Source organism: Cololabis saira, chromosome 5 (assembly GCF_033807715.1).
Source record: "Cololabis saira isolate AMF1-May2022 chromosome 5, fColSai1.1, whole genome shotgun sequence".
NCBI classification, from domain to species: domain Eukaryota; kingdom Metazoa; phylum Chordata; class Actinopteri; order Beloniformes; family Belonidae; genus Cololabis; species Cololabis saira.
In genome coordinates this window covers 2,763,330-2,782,784 of record NC_084591.1, presented here as the reverse complement: position 1 = coordinate 2,782,784, position 19,455 = coordinate 2,763,330, and the positions used below count along the sequence as shown (strand labels likewise).

Sequence of the window (19,455 nt, the reverse complement as noted above, 5' to 3'; positions counted from 1 at the left end):
AATTTGGTGTAAAAGTTAATCTATTTCAATAATTCGACTTAAAAGGTGAAACTAATATATTACCTAGTCTTATTACATGCAAAGTATGATATTTATTTTGGAAGTGAAGCCCGAGTCTTCCCCGCTGTCTGGCACATAGAAAGATCTGGCACAGACGCAGCAGGTCCTGTTGTCCCACCACAAAGATTTTGCTGGCCTTAATGTTTCCTGTGTTTTATTTTGTTATTATTGATCAATTTAGTGTTGATGTGTGTGTGTGACAGACGTGTGTTTGGGGCGTTAATGAAAATACGGGACAAATCGCGTCCCGTATTAGTTCAATACGGGATGCAACATTTTTTTCTCAAATAAAGGACAATTCCGTATTTTACGGGACGGGTGGCAACCAGGGCCGTAGCCAGGATTTTGTAAATACCGAGGTCATGGGAGGAGTCGGGGGGTCGGGCCAGCGCTGTCACATAGATCATGTTCCTCCAGTTCTCCACCGCTCCTCCATTCTGCTGTCCATGTTGGTTACCTATCAACAAATTAACAAAACAAACTATAATACACACAAATCTATCAGTAGAATCACTGAAATCACATTATTTAGCCCACATGAATGTTAACTGTTAACACAATGTCTATTACAAACATATGAATAGCCTTAAATGAATAATATTTCAAAGTTTATTTATTATATATGCTACCTGCCTTTTAATTGAACGCCAGTGCTACTCGTCTGTGTCCAGATGCATCCCAGCGCCTGAGAACGTTTTCACAATCCAGAGTTCTTTTTTTGTGCACATGAATCATTGCAAGTCCAGATAACCTGTCATTGCCCATGCTTGATCGCAGCCGGGTCTTTAACCGCCTCAATGCAGAGAATGACCTCTCACATGAACAGGTGGTCACTGGAAGTGTGAGGTAGATAGAGAGGATACAGCGGATGTTGGGGAAGTACTGCATGTCTATGAGATCCATGGTTTCCTTTGCTGTGGATGGCAGTGCTGTTTGAGATGTTGGGTTCTTTACCTTCCATCTGTGAATCTCCTGGTTGATGGAGTCTGGCTCAGGAAGGTCTTCTCTGTACCATGACACCATTAATTGTTGCTTTTCATGTGTGAGCTTGGACAGAGCTGAGGGTATAAGATAGGTAGCAAGCATAGCTGGCTCAGAGCTCTCCATAAACCTGGTGTTTAGTTGGTTTGTCACATGATCAAGAAAAGGGTAGAACAGATTGAGTCTGTAATGTTCCTCTATTGACTGTGAGGGTGTGTTGGCTCTGTTTTGCTGCCTATTTGTCACACGTTTTTTCACTGGAACCACACCAATGGTGCTGGCAAGTTCTGCTGATCTTTGATAAATTTCACTGAAGTCCTCCTCATTCCTCAGTTCAGAAATGACGTGAGCCACATCTCTGGCCTCTTTGTAGGCAGTCATGAGGTCAATATTTGGTGACTGCAATTCGTTAGTCAATGGCTGGATGTAGCCTAGAACTTTGTCTGTTGTGACTGCAGTGACAATTGTATCAAATGACTCTATACTGTGGCGTAGGTTGCTGGCCTTGCTAGAGTTTGATGATGTTCCTGATTCTATTTCTGTGAGTGCAGAGTGGGCTGCATTGAAGTGATGGAGAAAAGCACCCACTGTCTTCCCTCTGCTGCCCCAGCGTGTGTCTGACATAAGTGGGATGCCTGCAGTTTTTCTTTTGTGACTTGCCTGTGTTTCCTCGCTTCCTTGTTGTTGTTGTTGGTGTAGCATGTTCTTCCTGACAGCAGATGCAGAGAAAAAAACTGCAACATTCTCAATGGTAGGCATGGTGTTCCTGATGAGGGGGATGTCAGAACATCCATGGACTACCACAAGATTGAGTGCATGGCTTCTGCAATGTGTGTATAGTGCCTGTGGTTGACGCTCTCGAATGCGTTGCTGTACTCCACTCAGATGCCCACTCATGGTGCTGGCTCCATCATATCCCTGCCCTCTGAGATGTTCAATCTCCAGACCCCAGTTTTCCAAACATGAGAGGATGGCTTCTGTAATAGATACAGCATCTTGTTTGGCAAGAGGGCAGAAACCCAAGAACTCCTCAGATATTTCAGCTCCATTGTCATGCTTTAAGTAGCGAATGCAGATAGACAGTTGTTCCGTCCCACTCACGTCCATTGTTTCATCTGCAAGTATTGTGAAAAACTTGGCCTTTTTTATTTCCTTAACTATGTCCTCCCGAATCTCAGCTTCACAGCAGGCTATTAGTTCATTTTGAGTTGTTGGGCTTATGTACTTGGCATTTACAGGTGCTGTCTCAAGATGATGTTTCAGTTCATCATCGAAGATAGATTTCCATTTGAGGAAATAGTTAAAGTTGCCATCTTCACCTTCTCCTGTCCAGCTACCACGCAGTGCTATGTTCCTCTGAGCTAGACTGATTAGAACGTCTAGGATGGAAAGGAGAACTTTGCGATTCCTATTAACCCTCTCGTCATAGGCCTTACTCAGAGCAGAATTGATGCTTTTCTGTTGCTCTTGTGCAACTGACAGAAAGTTATCAGCAAATTCTGAGGCCTTTAGGTGCCCTGGACTACAGCTGTGGTTTGAGATAATTCCACGCTTCTCCCCAACAGCATTTTTCCAGTCTCTAAATCCTGTGTTTATGAACGTGGCGTTTGTTGTTTTTCTGCTGAATGACATGCAGATAGCACAGTAGGCAGAATCTTCAGAAACTGAATATCTTAGCCAAGGATATTTCGCCTCCCATGTCACACAATAGCGTAATTTCCTTTGACCTGACTGTGTTTGTGGGTATGTATGGTTTTGTTTGAACCACTTATTCTTTAGTAAGTAGTACTTCTCTTCATCTGTCAGTTGTTTGTTTTTTAACTTTGCAGGATCCAATTCATGTAGAGTGCCTCCTCCTGTCACCTCTCTCCCAGCCTGTCCTCCTCCACTCTGCTGTCCATGTTCATTTCCTTACAGCAAAATAACAGAACATAAACACAAGTTTTTCTCACTCTCTATCTAATTAATGTAGTGTCTCTTTGGCTGACATCAGGTATCTCACCTCTCATGTCTCGCCCAGCCTGGCTTCCTCCACTCTGCTGTCCGTCTTTGTCTCCTTCTTCCACCTCTCCTCCTCTCTGCTGTCCATGTTGGTCTCCTGTCAATGTATCATATACTTTTAACAGAACACACAAACACCTACCTGCCCACTTGGGAGGCTTTCTGACGTCCCACCAGTCCGACATTTGCCTCGAATTGTCTAAATGGCAACACTTAATTTTCTATCAAACATCTCATCACTCTGACAGTTTTTGCCTCTTATAGTCGGAATCATGGTATTTTTCCTTTTTTCAAACATCCTGCCTTTCCGACTTTGTTGGGACTCCACAGTTGATCCTAGTCAGTGGTGAACTTGACTACCATAATGTGTTTTACATCCTATGTATAGACACACAGTGTGTGTGTGTGTGTGTGTGTGTGTGTGTGTGTGTGTGTGTGTGTGTGTGTGTGTGTGTGTGTGTGTGTGTGTGTGTGTGTGTGTGTGTGTGTGTGTGTGTGTGTGTACACACAGACGTCTATGTAGTTATCTTACAAACATACAACACATCATGTCACTGCTTTTCCTAACATGTGAAGTGAAGAGTGGGCATTGTACCGCCATCATCACCTCTGTCTCTTTTATTTGGACTCTCCTCACGCTTTCCCTCTCCAAACCTGAGCTTGCTTTGCAGAAGTCTTTTCATGGTCTCTCTGTGTCAGTGTCAGTGAGGAAAAGCAACACATGGTTATTGATCTGTTAATTCCTCTGCTATAGTTACAAGACGGGAGGCGAGTATTTCCCGCTGATTACTGAGGTTAGCTTATTATAATGGAATGTAATTTCGATATAGAAAGAAATACAAGACGCAAGCAGCCCACACACTCAGTAATATTATATGTTTTATACGTACCTTCTTGTATTTCCCGCTAACGTTTGAGCCGAGTGCTGGCACCTCCGTTGCAGGCTGCAGTCTTTTCCTCGTCTTTCCCAAACAAAGCTCTGTCCAATAGTATCCGTGCTCTACTTCCACGTCACATTCTGGCAGCCAATACAAAGTGCGACCTGCACGCGCGGACACGCGGGTGTCAAAGATCGTCTCCGCAGAGAAGAGGAGTCACTCTCCCTCGGTTCTCCCACGTAATTTCACAATAAAACGTTTTTGGGGTTTTTTGGTCGAAAAAAATACCGAGGTCATGACCTCGGTGACCTCAATGGTAGCTACGGCTCTGGTGGCAACCCTATTCACTAACACAAACCACCAGGAGAAACATGTTCTAACGTACCTGCCGATTCTCAGGCTCGCCGTAGTGCATGTCACGGGCAAAGTGTTTAGACTTATTCCCCTGCTTGTACTTCTCTGTATCCACCGGTGAACAGGCCTCCTCCACGATATCATTAACTGGACGAGGTATGTATTCCTTATCCAGTTTATTGTTGACTGTCCACTTGCGCTCCTCCACCACGTCCTGCAGCTTCTGCTTCAACACTTCGCCCGTACCAGCACCTAAAAGGATCAACCAGGAAGAAAAGAGTTTCAGCTGCAGCTCACTGAGATGATGCTGACACCTAAAGATGCTGACATGCTTCTACGTCTGCTCTGTTGCTGATTCACACCGTTGAGCAGCTGAGAACAACCTGAAACCTTGTTTGGTTTTGTTTCAGTCTGACATGTTGGAGGAACGAGGAAACTCACCGGCTTTTACGAAGTGAACGATGTTTCCATCACCAACATAAACAGCCCAGTGGTTATGCAAACCACGGGAGATCTCAATCAGGTCTCCAGGTTTGGGCTCTTTTTTATCCTTCAATTACGATAAAAACAATCAATCAATCAATCAACGAAGAGATTGTGTGACTGCAACTGAAAGAATGATAGAAACAAACCAGACGACCCAGTTGTTGGTTTGAACTGGAGTTGAACAAAATTAAAGAATAGAGAGAAGACTGGTTATTGACTTCCATACAGACACCCCCTCCCCCCCACGCAAGGAAAAAAGAAAAATGAAATTTACAAACCTTGTCAAAGACTGTCGTGATTATGCTGGGGACTGGAAGAAAAACGAAAACAGACACCAAGAGTTCAGAACATCAAACACATCTTTTAAGTTTGTGATCTCCAAAAACGTATTTGCTATTAAAATATCAGATATATTTTTTTTGAGTTTGTAAAGTTAATTAAAGCAAATAAATAAATTACTGAAACTGTTAAAAAGTTATTTTTTCCTAAATACAGTTTTATAAATCCTAATATAGTAAAGCATGAATATTATCTATCTATCTATCTATCTATCTATCTATCTATCTATCTATCTATCTATCTATCTATCTATCTATCTATCTATCTATCTATCTATCTATCTATCTATCTATCTATCTATCTATCTATCTATCTATCTATCTATCTATCTATCTATCTATCTATCTATCTATCAGGTCCTGGGTTCCACCGTCCTGCATGTTCTAGAATCTAGATGTTTCCTGCTTCAGAACAGCCTGATACAAGCGACTGTGTCGTTAACAGACTTGTTCAGACCTTGATTACTGGCTAATGATGAATGAATTAGAATCAGGTGTTTGAGTGTAAAACATGAAGGACAGCAGCCGAGGACCAGGTTGGGAGCGCTGGTCTGGATCACTCAGGGAACATTTATTCCCCAAATAAAAACAGAACACACTTTTAACAAATTATCAACAAAACCCTTCAAATAAAACAGAACGATACAGGAATGAAATTAAGAATAAATATTTGTTAGACTTACAAGACATGATGAAGTGGAGGATTCACGAACTGCTGGACTGATTGAACTGAAAGTAAGATCGTGCTCTTTATATCTCGAACAACATTCATCCTTTCATTACGTAAAAACATAAAATCCCCTCAAAGCTCAACAACATCCACACCCACCTGTTTAACTTGTGTACACTGTAGTGCATGTGTGTGTGTGTGTGTGTGTGGGGGGGGGGGGGGGTCGACCAGCGCATCTAGACAATGGATATATTCCACCTTTTTGTCCAATGAGAGAAACCTGGACACAATTCTCTCTAATTACTCATAGGAACCTGGTTGACATCAAACACCACCTGAATTCCACCACTTGCTGCCTTGATACTCTGGCAACAGGGTTTTTTAAGAGTGTTGCACATTGTATGGCCTCAGAGCTTTCAGACGTTTTGAATAAGTCACAGCTTTCAGGTATTGTTCCTCTGTGCCAGTCTAGAGAGTCACTTATGAACAGCTATAGGCCCGTGTAAAACCTCCCCTTTCTTAGTAAAATCATGGAAAAAGCTATTTTTCAACGTGTGTACAAACTCCTAACATTAAATAAGTGTTTTGATGTTCTCCAGTCAAGTTTCCACATCCCAGCACTAAGACAGTTCTAGTTCAAGTCCGTAATGACATCTGCTCCAATACGGATAGTGGCAACATTTCAATTGTGGTGTCACAGTGCTGCATTTGACATGGTTGACCATAATACCTTTATAGACCGGTTGAAGAACTAGCTGGGACTTTCTGGCCTGGTTGAAGTCCTATGAGTTTTGCTATTTGGTGGAGAAAACTACAACTTACATAAGTCACTGGGGCTCGTCCGGGAATTGAACCCGGGACCTCTTGCACCCTAAGCGAAAATCATACTACTAGTCTAACGAACCACAAAACTCATAACTGGCAACACATAAAATGTTTTTCTAAATAAAAAAAACAATGTTGCCTTTCGTGGCAACATTTCAATCGTGGTCTCAAAGTCCTGCATTTGACATGGTTGACCATCATACCTTGATAGACAGGTTTAACTTCTGGCCTGGTTGAAGTCCTCTGAGTTTTGCTATTTGGTGGAGAAAACTGCAACTTACATAAGTCACTGGGGCTTGTCCGGGAATTGAACCCGGGACCTCTCGCACCCTAAGCGAAAATCATACTACTAAACCAACGAGCCACAAAACTCATAACTAGCAACACATACATTTTTTTTCTAAATTAAAAAACCAAAGACCCATGTCCCATCATCAACATTTAGAAACTCAAGTAGGGCTGTTGACATGTGAGTGTGACTGTGAGACTGTGTTAGATTGGGACCATCTCCATGGAAACAACATCAATTCGATGACTGACTGCATTGCAGAGTACACTAATTTTTGCGACAATGTGGAGAAAATCAGACAGTCAGTCAGTGTTTCAATGGTAGACACAGGATATATTCCACCTCTGTGTCCAATGAGAGAAACCTGGACACAATTCTCTCTAATTACTCATAGGAACCTGGTTGACATCATACACCACCTGAATTCCACCACTTGCTGCCTTGATACTCTGGCAACAGGGTTTTTTAAGAGTGTTGCACATTGTATGGCCTCAGAGCTTTCAGACGTTTTGAATAAGTCACAGCTTTCAGGTATTGTTCCTCTGTGCCAGTCTAGAGAGTCACTTATGAACAGCTATAGGCCCGTATAAAACCTCCCCTTTCTTAGTAAAATCATAGAAAAAGCTGTTTTTCAACGTGTGTACAATCTTCTAAAATTAAATAAGTATCTTGATGTTCTCCAAATCAAATCAAATCAAATCAAACTTTATTTATAAAGCACCTTTCATACAAAAAATATAACACAAAGTGCTTTTCATAAAACATAAACATAAAATGTATTAGTGCCCCCCCCCCCCCCGCACACACACACAGATAGACACAAGCAGACACACGCTGTAGACATGGCTAGGCACAGAGGATCCAGGTGAGGAAACGGTAACAGGGAGCCGTCCACGCCAGGAGGTCTCATAGCCCGCAGCTAGAAGGGGGGGGGCTCCACAGAGACCATCCCGGCCCGGACGGATAGAGGAGTAGACACCACAGCGGTGAAGCCGTGGTGCAGAGCTCCACAACCATCCAGGCCAGAACGACCCCCAGGACGACCCCCTGCAGGCCAGAGTCACTCCCAGCATGGAGGCTCCCCATGAGGAAACACTGGAGATAAAAGCTACAAGAAAACAGGATAAAATACACTAATAGAGTTTAAAAAGTATAACATAACGTAAAATCCTAAAAGTATGTCTCCAGTCAAGTTTCCACATCCCAGCACTAAGACAGTTCTAGTTCAAGTCCGTAATGACATCTGCTCCAATACGGATAGTGGCAACATTTCAATCGTCGTCTCACAGTGCTGCATTTGACATGGTTGACCATAATACCTTGATAGACCGGTTGAAGAACTCGGTGGGACTTTCTGGCCTGGTTGAAGTCCTATGAGTTTTGCTACTTGGTGGAGAAAACTACAACTTACATAAGTCACTGGGGCTCGTCCGGGAATTGAACCCGGGACCTCTCGCACCCAAAGCGAGAATCATACTACTAGACCAACGAGCCACAAATCTCATAACTAGCAACACATAAAATGTTTTTCTAAATTAAATAACCAAAGACCCATGTCACATCATCATCAACATTTAGAAACTCAAGTAGGGCTGTTGACATGTGAGTGTGACTGTGAGACTGTGTTAGATTGGGACCATCTCCATGGAAACAACATCAATTCGATGACTGACTGCATTGCAGAGTACACTAATATCTGTGACAAAGTTGAGAAAATCAGACAGTCAGTCAGTGTTTCAATGGTAGACACAGGATATATTCCACCTCTGTGTCCAATGAGAGAAACCTGGACACAATTATCTCTAACTACTCATAGGAACCTGGCTGACATCATACACCACCTGAATTCCACCACTTGCTGCCTTGATACTCTGGCAACAGGGTTTTTTAAGAGTGTTGCACATTGTATGGCCTCAGAGCTTTCAGACGTTTTGAATCAGTCTCAGCTTTCAGGTATTGTTCCTCTGTGCCAGTCTAGAGAGTCACTTATGAACAGCTAAAGGCCCGTATAAAACCTCCCCTTTCTTAGTAAAATCATAGAAAAAGCTGTTTTTCAACATGTGTACAAACTCCTAACATTAAATAAGTGTTTTGATGTTCTCCAGTCAAGTTTCCACATCCCAGCACTAAGACAGTTCTAGTTCAAGTCCGTAATGACATCTGCTCCAATACGGATAGTGGCAACATTTCAATCGTGGTCTCACAGTGCTGCATTTACATGGTTGACCATAATACCTTGATAGACCGGTTGAAGAACTAGGTGGGACTTGCTGGCCTGGTTGAAATCCTATGAGTTTTGCTACTTGGTGGAGAAAACTACAACTTACATAAGTCACTGGGGCTCGTCCGGGAATTGAACCCGGGACCTCTCGCACCCAAAGCGAGAATCATACTACTAGACCAACGAGCCACAAATCTCATAACTAGCAACACATAAAATGTTTTTCTAAATTAAATAACCAAAGACCCATGTCACATCATCATCAACATTTAGAAACTCAAGTAGGGCTGTTGACATGTGAGTGTGACTGTGAGACTGTGTTAGATTGGGACCATCTCCATGGAAACAACATCAATTCGATGACTGACTGCATTGCAGAGTACACTAATATCTGTGACAAAGTTGAGAAAATCAGACAGTCAGTCAGTGTTTCAATGGTAGACACAGGATATATTCCACCTCTGTGTCCAATGAGAGAAACCTGGACACAATTATCTCTAACTACTCATAGGAACCTGGCTGACATCATACACCACCTGAATTCCACCACTTGCTGCCTTGATACTCTGGCAACAGGGTTTTTTAAGAGTGTTGCACATTGTATGGCCTCAGAGCTTTCAGACGTTTTGAATCAGTCTCAGCTTTCAGGTATTGTTCCTCTGTGCCAGTCTAGAGAGTCACTTATGAACAGCTAAAGGCCCGTATAAAACCTCCCCTTTCTTAGTAAAATCATAGAAAAAGCTGTTTTTCAACATGTGTACAAACTCCTAACATTAAATAAGTGTTTTGATGTTCTCCAGTCAAGTTTCCACATCCCAGCACTAAGACAGTTCTAGTTCAAGTCCGTAATGACATCTGCTCCAATACGGATAGTGGCAACATTTCAATCGTGGTCTCACAGTGCTGCATTTACATGGTTGACCATAATACCTTGATAGACCGGTTGAAGAACTAGGTGGGACTTGCTGGCCTGGTTGAAATCCTATGAGTTTTGCTACTTGGTGGAGAAAACTACAACTTACATAAGTCACTGGGGCTCGTCCGGGAATTGAACCCGGGACCTCTCGCACCCAAAGCGAGAATCATACTACTAGACCAACGAGCCAAAAAACTCATAACTGGCAACACATAAAATGTTTTTCTAAATTAAAAAAAACAAAAACCCATGTCACATCATCATCAACATTTAGAAACTCAAGTAGGGCTGTTGACATGTGAGTGTGACTGTGAGACTGTGTTAGATTGGGACCATCTCCATGGAAACAACATAAATTCGATGACTGACTGCATTGCAGAGTACACTAATTTTTGCGACAATGTGGAGAAAATCAGACAGTCAGTCAGTGTTTCAATGGTAGACACAGGATATATTCCACCTCTGTGTCCAATGAGAGAAACCTGGACACAATTCTCTCTAATTACTCATAGGAACCTGGCTGACATCATACACCACCTGAATTCCACCACTTGCTGCCTTGATACTCTGGCAACAGGGTTTTTTAAGAGTGTTGCACATTGTATGGCCTCAGAGCTTTCAGACGTTTTGAATAAGTCTCAGCTTTCAGGTATTGTTCCTCTGTGCCAGTCTAGAGAGTCACTTATGAACAGCTATAGGCCCGTATAAAACCTCCCCTTTTTTAGTAAAATCATAAAAAAGCTGTTTTTCAACGTGTGTACAAACTCCTTACATTAAATAAGTGTTTTGATGTTCTCCAGTCAAGTTTCCACATCCCAGCACTAAGACAGTTCTAGTTCAAGTCCGTAATGACATCTGCTCCAATACGGATATTGGAAACACTTCAATCGTGGTCTCACAGTGCTGCATTTACATGGTTGACCATAATACCTTGATAGACCGGGTTGACCTGGTTGAAGTCCTATGAGTTTTGCTACTTGGTGGAGAAAACTACAACTTACATAAGTCACTGGGGCTCGTCCGGGAATTGAACCCGGGACCTCTCGCACCCTAAGCGAGAATCATACCACTAGACCAACGAGCCACAAAACTCATAACTGGCAACACATAAAATGTTTTTCTAAATTAAAAAACCAAAGACCCATCTCACATCATCATCAACATTTAGAAACTCAAGTAGGGCTGTTGACATGTGAGTCTGACTGTGAGACTGTGTTAGATTGGGACCATCTCCATGGAAACAACATCAATTCGATGACTGACTGCATTGCAGAGTACACTAATATCTGTGACAAAGTTGAGAAAATCAGACAGTCAGTCAGTGTTTCAATGGTAGACACAGGATATATTCCACCTCTGTGTCCAATGAGAGAAACCTGGACACAATTATCTGTAACTACTCATAGGAACCTGGCTGACATCATACACCACCTGAATTCCACCACTTGCTGCCTTGATACTCTGGCAACAGGGTTTTTTAAGAGTGTTGCACATTGTATGGCCTCAGAGCTTTCAGACGTTTTGAATCAGTCTCAGCTTTCAGGTATTGTTCCTCTGTGCCAGTCTAGAGAGTCACTTATGAACAGCTAAAGGCCCTTATAAAACCTCCCCTTTCTTAGTAAAATCATAGAAAAAGCTGTTTTTCAACATGTGTACAAACTCCTAACATTAAATAAGTGTTTTGATGTTCTCCAGTCAAGTTTCCACATCCCAGCACTAAGACAGATCTAGTTCAAGTCCGTAATGACATCTGCTCCAATACGGATGGTGGCAAAATTTTAATCGTTGTCTCACAGTGCTGCATTTGACATGGTTGACCATAATACCTTGATAGACCGGTTGAAGAACTAGGTGGGACTTGCTGGCCTGGTTGAAATCCTATGAGTTTTGCTACTTGGTGGAGAAAACTACAACTTACATAAGTCACTGGGGCTCGTCCGGGAATTGAACCCGGGACCTCTCGCACCCAAAGCGAGAATCATACTACTAGACCAACGAGCCAAAAAACTCATAACTGGCAACACATAAAATGTTTTTCTAAATTAAAAAAAACAAAAACGAAAGTTACGCCTGTAACTACGGTTCTATGAGTCCCGGATGACCGCCAGGCGGTGCTGTAAGCACTGGATATCTCCCCTCGCGCATGCGCATGTCGAGTACAATACCAACAATGTCACGTCACCCGTGACCCCTGCATGACCCCCGGAAGGGGTATATCTTCCGGGGTCAAGCATGGGATCGGCTCCTAGAATCTTCTCGCGAGCACGAGGATTCGGAGTGACCGGCAGGCCTGGCGGTCATCCGGGACTCATAGAACCGTAGTTACAGGCGTAACTTTCGTTCTATTTCGTCCCTACTGACCGCCAGGCGGTGCTGTAAGCACTGGATGACGAATACCAACAATGTCACATAGAATCCCGGTCACATACCTCACTGATCAGGGGCAGAAGGACCCGGGAGTAGAACCACGCCCAATGGTTGGGGAGTGGCGACATTGATCCGGTAAAACCTGGAGAACGTGTCCGGCGACGTCCACGAAGCTGCTGCGCAGATGTCCTCCAGAGGCACCCCCTTCAGGGCAGCCCAAGAAGCTGCGACGCTTCTGGTCGAGTGGCACCTCACCCCCACTGGTAAGGGGCGGCCACAGGCCCTGTAGGCGTGCTCGATGGTGTCCACCACCCAGTGGGACAGGCGCTGTCTAGAAATAGCGCGCCCCCTGTTAGGGCCACCATGACAGATAAAAAGCTGCTCCGACCGTCGCACAGGCGCGGTGGCAGCAACATAAGCAGTAAGGGCCCGTACGGGGCACAAAGGGCTTGGCCCACCCTCCGCAGGCTCGGGGTCGAACCGGGCAAGCTGGATAGGCCGATTAGCATGATCGCGTGGCAGGACCTTGGGCAGGAACGCCACGTTCGGCCACAACGTAACCCCTGAGCCATCCGGGTTCCACCTCAGGCAGTACCCGCTGACTGACAGGGCATGTAACTCACTGACTCGCTTTGCTGACGTCATAGCGAGGAGAAAAGCCGTCTTCATAGAAAGACACTTCAGGTCCACCTGGGCCAAGGGCTCAAAAGGTGGAGAAGAGAGGGCACCTAGTACCATAGACAGGTCCCACACCGGGGCCCTTGGGGTCCTCGGGGGGCGCAGCCTCAGAGCCCCCCTAAGAAAGAGAGAAACCAGCCGGTGGCACCCCACGGTGGCATTCTCGACCAGGGCATGTCGTGATGAAATGGCCGCCACGTACACCCGTAAGGTGGACTGAGCACGGCCATCATCCAGGAGGGACTGAAGGAACTCCAGGATCGTGGCCACAGGGCAAAGCATAGGGTCCTCTGCCCGGTCCGCACACCAGGCAGAGAATCTCCTCCACTTGCACTCATACTGGAGGCGGGTGGAGGGCGCACGAGCGTTCAAGATGGTAGCCCTGACGGGCTCAGTACAGCTCGACACTAACGGGTCGGGCCCTGCAGTGGCCAGACCCAGAGTTGAAGGCGACGGGGGTCGGGATGCCAAATCCGACCCCCCAGCTGGGACAGAAGGTCCCTCCGGTCGGGTAGGCGCCATGGCGTGCCGCAGCAGAGCCTCCGGAGTAGTGGGAACCACGGTCTCCCCGGCCAGAAGGGGGCCACCAAGAGGAGCCTGTGACCTCTCTGGAGGACCCTCTGCAACGTCGGAAGGATTAAAGGTAGTGGGGGGAACGCGTACAGGAGCCCGTCGGGCCACTCGTGCCCTAGGGCATCCTGACCCAGAGGACTGGTCTCCTCTGTCCAGGAGAACCAGAGGGGGCAGTGAGCCGAGACGCCCGAGGCGAAGAGGTCCACCACCGCTCTGCCGAAGAGGACCCAAATCATCCCCACTACCTCCGGATGAAGCCGCCACTCTCCTGGGGGAGGCTTGTGTCGGGACAGGAAGTCTGCCACCTGATTCCTGACCCCTGGCAGGTATATCGCCCGCAGGCTGAGGAGGCGAGGAGCGGCCCACGTCAGAAGGCCCCGGGACACCTGCAGCAGCTGTGCAGACCCGGTGCCCCCCTGGTGGTTGATCTGGGAGACAGTGGACACATTGTCCGACCGGACCAGTACGTGCCTCCCCCATAGGTGAGGTAAAAAGTGCTCGAGTGCTCGGTGTACAGCACGGAGCTCCAGCACATTGATGTGGCGTGTGCGGTCCCGCGCAGACCACTGCCCTTGGGCAGGCCTGCCGCGCCAAACAGCACCCCACCCCGAGAGGGAGGCATCTGCGGTGACAGTCTCCCGGAAGGAGGTGATAGTGCCCAAGGGCACACCCCCCAGCAGGAATGCCCCGTCTTTCCAGGGTGCCAGGGCATGGACACACACCCGCGACACCCTGACTAGCCTGTGCCTGTGCCTTTCGGCATCCAGGCGAAGGCTGTTCAGCCACATCTGCAGGGGGCGTAGCCTCAGCAGGCCCAAAGGCACAACAGCCGAGGCGGCTGTTAATCTGCCCAAAAGCTGCAGGAACTGGAGGTAAGGCAGCCGTCTGCCCCTCCTGAATCGGGGGAGGAGCCGCAGGATGTCGCTCACACGCCGCGGTGAGAGACAGGCCCTCATGGTCACCGAGTCGAGTACCAATCCTAAGTAGGCGACTCGCTGGGAGGGAGCCAGACAGCTCTTCCCTCTGTTCACTGTGAGCCCTAGCTTGGCCACATGCGACAAAAGGAGGGCCGTGTCTGCCACCACTTGTTCTCGGGACGGCGCGCATATCAGCCAGTCGTCCAGGTACGGCAGAACCTTCATACCCTGTGCCTGCAGGGGAGCGAGGGCTGCCGCCACGCACCTGGTGAAAACTCTTGGGGACAGGGAGAGCCCGAACGGGAGCACCCTGAACTGGTAATGGCGGTCCTGATAGGCGAACCTCAGGAACCGCTGGTGCTGTGCCGCAATCGGCACGTGAAAGTAAGCGTCCTGTAGATCCACCGTCGTAAACCACTCCCCCTGACCGACCGCACGCAGAACATCTGCTGTGGTCAGCATCCGGAAGGGCAGGGCCTTCATGTACCCGTTGAGGCCTCTCAGGTCCAAGATGGGACGAAGGCCGCCGTCTTTCTTGCTGACGAGAAAGTAGGTTGAGTAGAACCCCCGGGGCTGCAGCAGGGGGTCTACCGGCACAATGGCGCCCTTGGCCAGCAGGACGGACAACTCCTGAGTCAGAGCCAGAATGTTCGCCGGGTCTCTGATGACGGTCATCTTGACCCGGCCGGAGGTAGGGGGCCGGTGTCGGAACTGCAGTACGTACCCGTGGGTTAAGGTGGAAATTACCCAGGGGTCCGACGAGCAGGCAGCCCAGTGACTGAGCTGCTGCCGGGAAAAGCAGCCGACGACCGGCCCCGTGGCCCTAGCGCCGTCTCCCCCGGCCTCTGGACGTGCCGGGGGGGCGATGGTCGAGGCCAACACCCCGACGCTGCTGGGGCGGTCCGCGCACAGGGGGGCGAAACCCCCCGGCAGGCTGTCCAACGGGCCGTTGGGAGCTGCGCTGGCTCCTGCGGGCAGGAGGCTGGGGGCGACGTCCAGGGGCGGACGAAGGGCCCCTCGGTGTACTGGAAGCGGGCGCCCTCCTGTGAAGGTGCACCAATCGCTGCCTGGTCTCATCGGCCAGGGCGGTGCGGTTCAGAGCTTCCAGGGCAGTTGCCCCAAACAGCTCCCCCGGTTCTGCCGGTGCCTGACGAAGAACCCTACGAGCAGTCTCTGTCAGGGGTGACTGCGCCAGCCAGACATGACGGCGCGTGTGCACCAGGGTGGACATCAGCCGCCCCAGTTCCCTCGTCTGGGAGGCAAAAGCCTGTAGGGACACATCACACAAGTCCCGTGTGGAATCATCCACCTGTGCATCCTGCAGGGAGGTGGAGAGGGCCAGTAGCAGATGAGAAAGGGTGTTCCCCAGCCGGCCGATGCGCGCCGCTGTTTCATAAGCCCTACAAATATGCCCATCAGTAACCCTACACTGGGTAGAGGGGCACTTGGGATCTGGCTTCAGAGCCTCATCAGGAGCCACTATCAGTGCTGCAATGGAGGGCTCGATGGGGGGCATGTGGTGGAGACCAGCCACTGCAGCGTCCTCCATCGCCGTCAGAGCACGGTCATCAGCTGTTAGCCTGGAGAGGGCTGTGACATCTCTCCAGCATGAGTGCAGCTCCCTCAAAAAATCCGACGAAGGCGGAATGGTGAATTCCACCGGAGAAGGATTGCGCCTGTGGAAGGCGCTAGAGGCCACCTCCGCACGCGGTGCATCCAGCTGCAAGTGTGTCAGGGCAGTGCGGATAATGCTCTGCACGGAGGAACAAACCGTCCCCTCCCGAGAGCTCTGGGCAGATGAGTGCGAGGAGAACCCCGAGCGCTGTGAGGCCGGGTCCCCTGATGACACGTTGAAGTGGCTCGCTGAGGCTGCAATGGAGATTGCGTCCTCTGGCAGCGGCGGTGGCGACCCCAGAGCAAACTCTGGCACGGCAGGTTCCACCTGGCCAGTACCAGGTTGCAGATTGAGGAGGAGCGCCTTCATCTGCTCCATGTCGGCAGCCAAGCGATCTACCTTCGAGGAGAGCTGGCTCGTCAGCCGCCGTCGTTTGGGGGCCCCCACCACTCTCTTCGCCGATCGCTTCAGCGAAGACCCCGGCTGGGATGAGGGGAGGCTGGCCGACGGCCCCGGCTGCTCAGGGCCCAGGCATGACACGCAGAGGTCCTGGTCAACCGCAGGATCCAGGGAGGCCATGCACCCTGGGCATGAACGCTCCATCACAGGGACCGGTGGGAGAGGGAGCGGACACGCTGCCGTCACCACGGATGTGCTGGCAGGAGAGAGGAGCGGTCACGCTGCCGTCACCACGGATGTGCCGGTGGGAGAGGGGAGCGGACGCGCTGCAGTCACCACGTAGGTGTCGGTGGGAGAGGGGAGCGGAAACGCTGCCGTCACCACAGCGAGCACGCTGCCGTCACCACCAATATGAAGGCGGGAGAGGGGAGGGCCACGCTACCGTCAGCACGGATGTGTCAGTGGGAGAGGGGAGCGGAAACGCTGCCGTCACCACAGCGAGCACGCTGCCGTCACCACCGATATGCAGGTGGGAGAGGGGAGCAGCCACGCTACCGTCAATACGGGTGTGTCAGTGGGAGAGGGGAGCGGAAACGCTGCCGTCACCACAGCGAGCACGCTGCCGTCACCACCGATATGCAGGTGGGAGAGGGGAGCAGCCACGCTACCGTCAATATGGGTGTGTCAGTGGGAGAGGGGAGCGGAAACGCTGCCGTCACCACAGCGAGCACGCTGCCGTCACCGCCAATATGCCGGCGGGAGAGGGGAGGGCCACGCTGCCGTCACCACGGCTATGAGAAAAGGCAAAAAAGGCGTCTTTACTCAAAAAGAAGAGAACAATCCTCTCTTGTTTCTTTTCCTTTTTTTTTTTTTTTTTTTTTTCAAGAAAAAAAACAAAAAATAACTGCAAGGAAAAATAACAATATCACATCAGTAAGTGGGAGAGGGAGCAAATGCTGCCGTCACCCTGAACGAGCCGGTGGGAGAGGGAGCGGAAACGCTGCCGTCACCACGGCCGCAAAACAGGCAAAAAGGCGCTGTTCTTTTCCTTTCTTATATTATTTATTTTTTTTTTTTTAAAGAAAAAATAATCTGCAAGGAAAAAAATAATGCTGTCACTTTAATAAAGTGGGAGAGGGAGCGAAACGCTGCCGTCACCACAAGTGTGCCGGTGGGAGAGGGGCGTGGCCTTCACCACGGCTGTAAGAAGGACAAAAAAAGGGTGTTTCTTTTTTTTTTTTTTTTTTAGAAAAAAAAAAAAAAAAATCCCTTTCTGTCTCTTTTTTTTTTTTTTTTTTGCAGAAAAAATAACTGCACAGAATATTCAGGTGTCGGGCGCAGCCAACAGCTTACCTTCTGCCAGCTGGCCCAGGGGGGCGGGGCGGGGAGACGCCGCCGCCGCCGCAACGAACACCAATAAATACCGCGTGGCCACAGCCCCTCGGAGGACGACAGAGATCGTTACTCCTACCTTACGGCACGAAGCTGCACAGAGGCCGGCGGTTTTAGGGAGGAAAGGAAGAAGCTTTTAACCAGCCTTCTATTTCCGTCCTGTACTTCAGCGCGATGCGAGAAGAATGAGGAGCCGATCCCATGCTTGACCCCGGAAGATATACCCCTTCCGGGGGTCATGCAGGGGTCACGGGTGACGTGACATTGTTGGTATTGTACTCGACATGCGCATGCGCGAGGGGAGATATCCAGTGCTTACAGCACCGCCTGGCGGTCAGTAGGGACGAAATAGAACCCATGTCACATCATCATCAACATTTAGAAACTCAAGTAGGGCTGTTGACATGTGAGTGTGACTGTGAGACTGTGTTAGATTGGGACCATCTCCATGGAAACAACATAAATTCGATGACTGACTGCATTGCAGAGTACACTAATTTTTGCGACAATGTGGAGAAAATCAGACAGTCAGTCAGTGTTTCAATGGTAGACACAGGATATATTCCACCTCTGTGTCCAATGAGAGAAACCTGGACACAATTCTCTCTAATTACTCATAGGAACCTGGCTGACATCATACACCACCTGAATTCCACCACTTGCTGCCTTGATACTCTGGCAACAGGGTTTTTTAAGAGTGTTGCACATTGTATGGCCTCAGAGCTTTCAGACGTTTTGAATAAGTCTCAGCTTTCAGGTATTGTTCCTCTGTGCCAGTCTAGAGAGTCACTTATGAACAGCTATAGGCCCGTATAAAACCTCCCCTTTTTTAGTAAAATCATAAAAAAGCTGTTTTTCAACGTGTGTACAAACTCCTTACATTAAATAAGTGTTTTGATGTTCTCCAGTCAAGTTTCCACATCCCAGCAGTAAAATTAGTAAAAATAATTAGTAAAATTATACAAAAAGCTATTTTTCAACGTGTGTACAAACTCCTAACATTAAATAAGTGTTTTGATGTTCTCCAGTCAAGTTTCCACATCCCACCACTAAGACAGTTCTAGTTCAAGTCCATAATGATATCTGCTCCAATACGGATAGTGGCAACATTACAATCGTGGTCTCACAGTGCTGCATTTGACATGGTTGACCATAATACCTTAATAGACCGGTTGAAGAACTAGGTGGGACTTTCTGGCCTGGTTGAAGTCCTATGAGTTTTGCTACTTGGTGGAGAAAACTACAACTTACATAAGTCACTGGGGCTCGTCCGGGAATAGAACCCGGGACCTCTCGCACCCTAAGCGAGAATCATACTACTAGTCTAACGAACCACAAAACTCATAACTGGCAACACATAAAATGTTTTTCTAAATAAAAAAAACAATGTTGCCTTTCGTGGCAACATTTCAATCGTGGTCTCACAGTGCTGCATTTGACATGGTTGACCATCATACCTTGATAGACCGGTTGAAGAACTAGGTGGGACTTTCTG

At 48.1% G+C, this 19,455-nt stretch overlaps 5 non-coding genes across 5 annotated transcripts; all 5 read right to left on the bottom strand.

The window, feature by feature from the left end:
* Positions 1-8,304: 8,304 nt before the first annotated feature.
* On the bottom strand, positions 8,305-8,376 carry trnap-ugg (transfer RNA proline (anticodon UGG)). Its single transcript has one exon. It is a non-coding gene; the product is annotated as a tRNA-Pro (tRNA).
* Positions 8,377-9,220: 844 nt separating this feature from the next.
* On the bottom strand, positions 9,221-9,292 carry trnap-ugg (transfer RNA proline (anticodon UGG)). The gene has a single exon. It is a non-coding gene; the product is annotated as a tRNA-Pro (tRNA).
* An 844-nt stretch (positions 9,293-10,136) lies between these two features.
* On the bottom strand, positions 10,137-10,208 carry trnap-ugg (transfer RNA proline (anticodon UGG)). Its single transcript has one exon. It is a non-coding gene; the product is annotated as a tRNA-Pro (tRNA).
* Positions 10,209-11,031: 823 nt separating this feature from the next.
* trnap-agg (transfer RNA proline (anticodon AGG)) lies at positions 11,032-11,103 on the bottom strand. Its single transcript has one exon. It is a non-coding gene; the product is annotated as a tRNA-Pro (tRNA).
* An 845-nt stretch (positions 11,104-11,948) lies between these two features.
* On the bottom strand, positions 11,949-12,020 carry trnap-ugg (transfer RNA proline (anticodon UGG)). The gene has a single exon. It is a non-coding gene; the product is annotated as a tRNA-Pro (tRNA).
* Between the last annotated feature and the right edge of the window lie 7,435 nt (positions 12,021-19,455).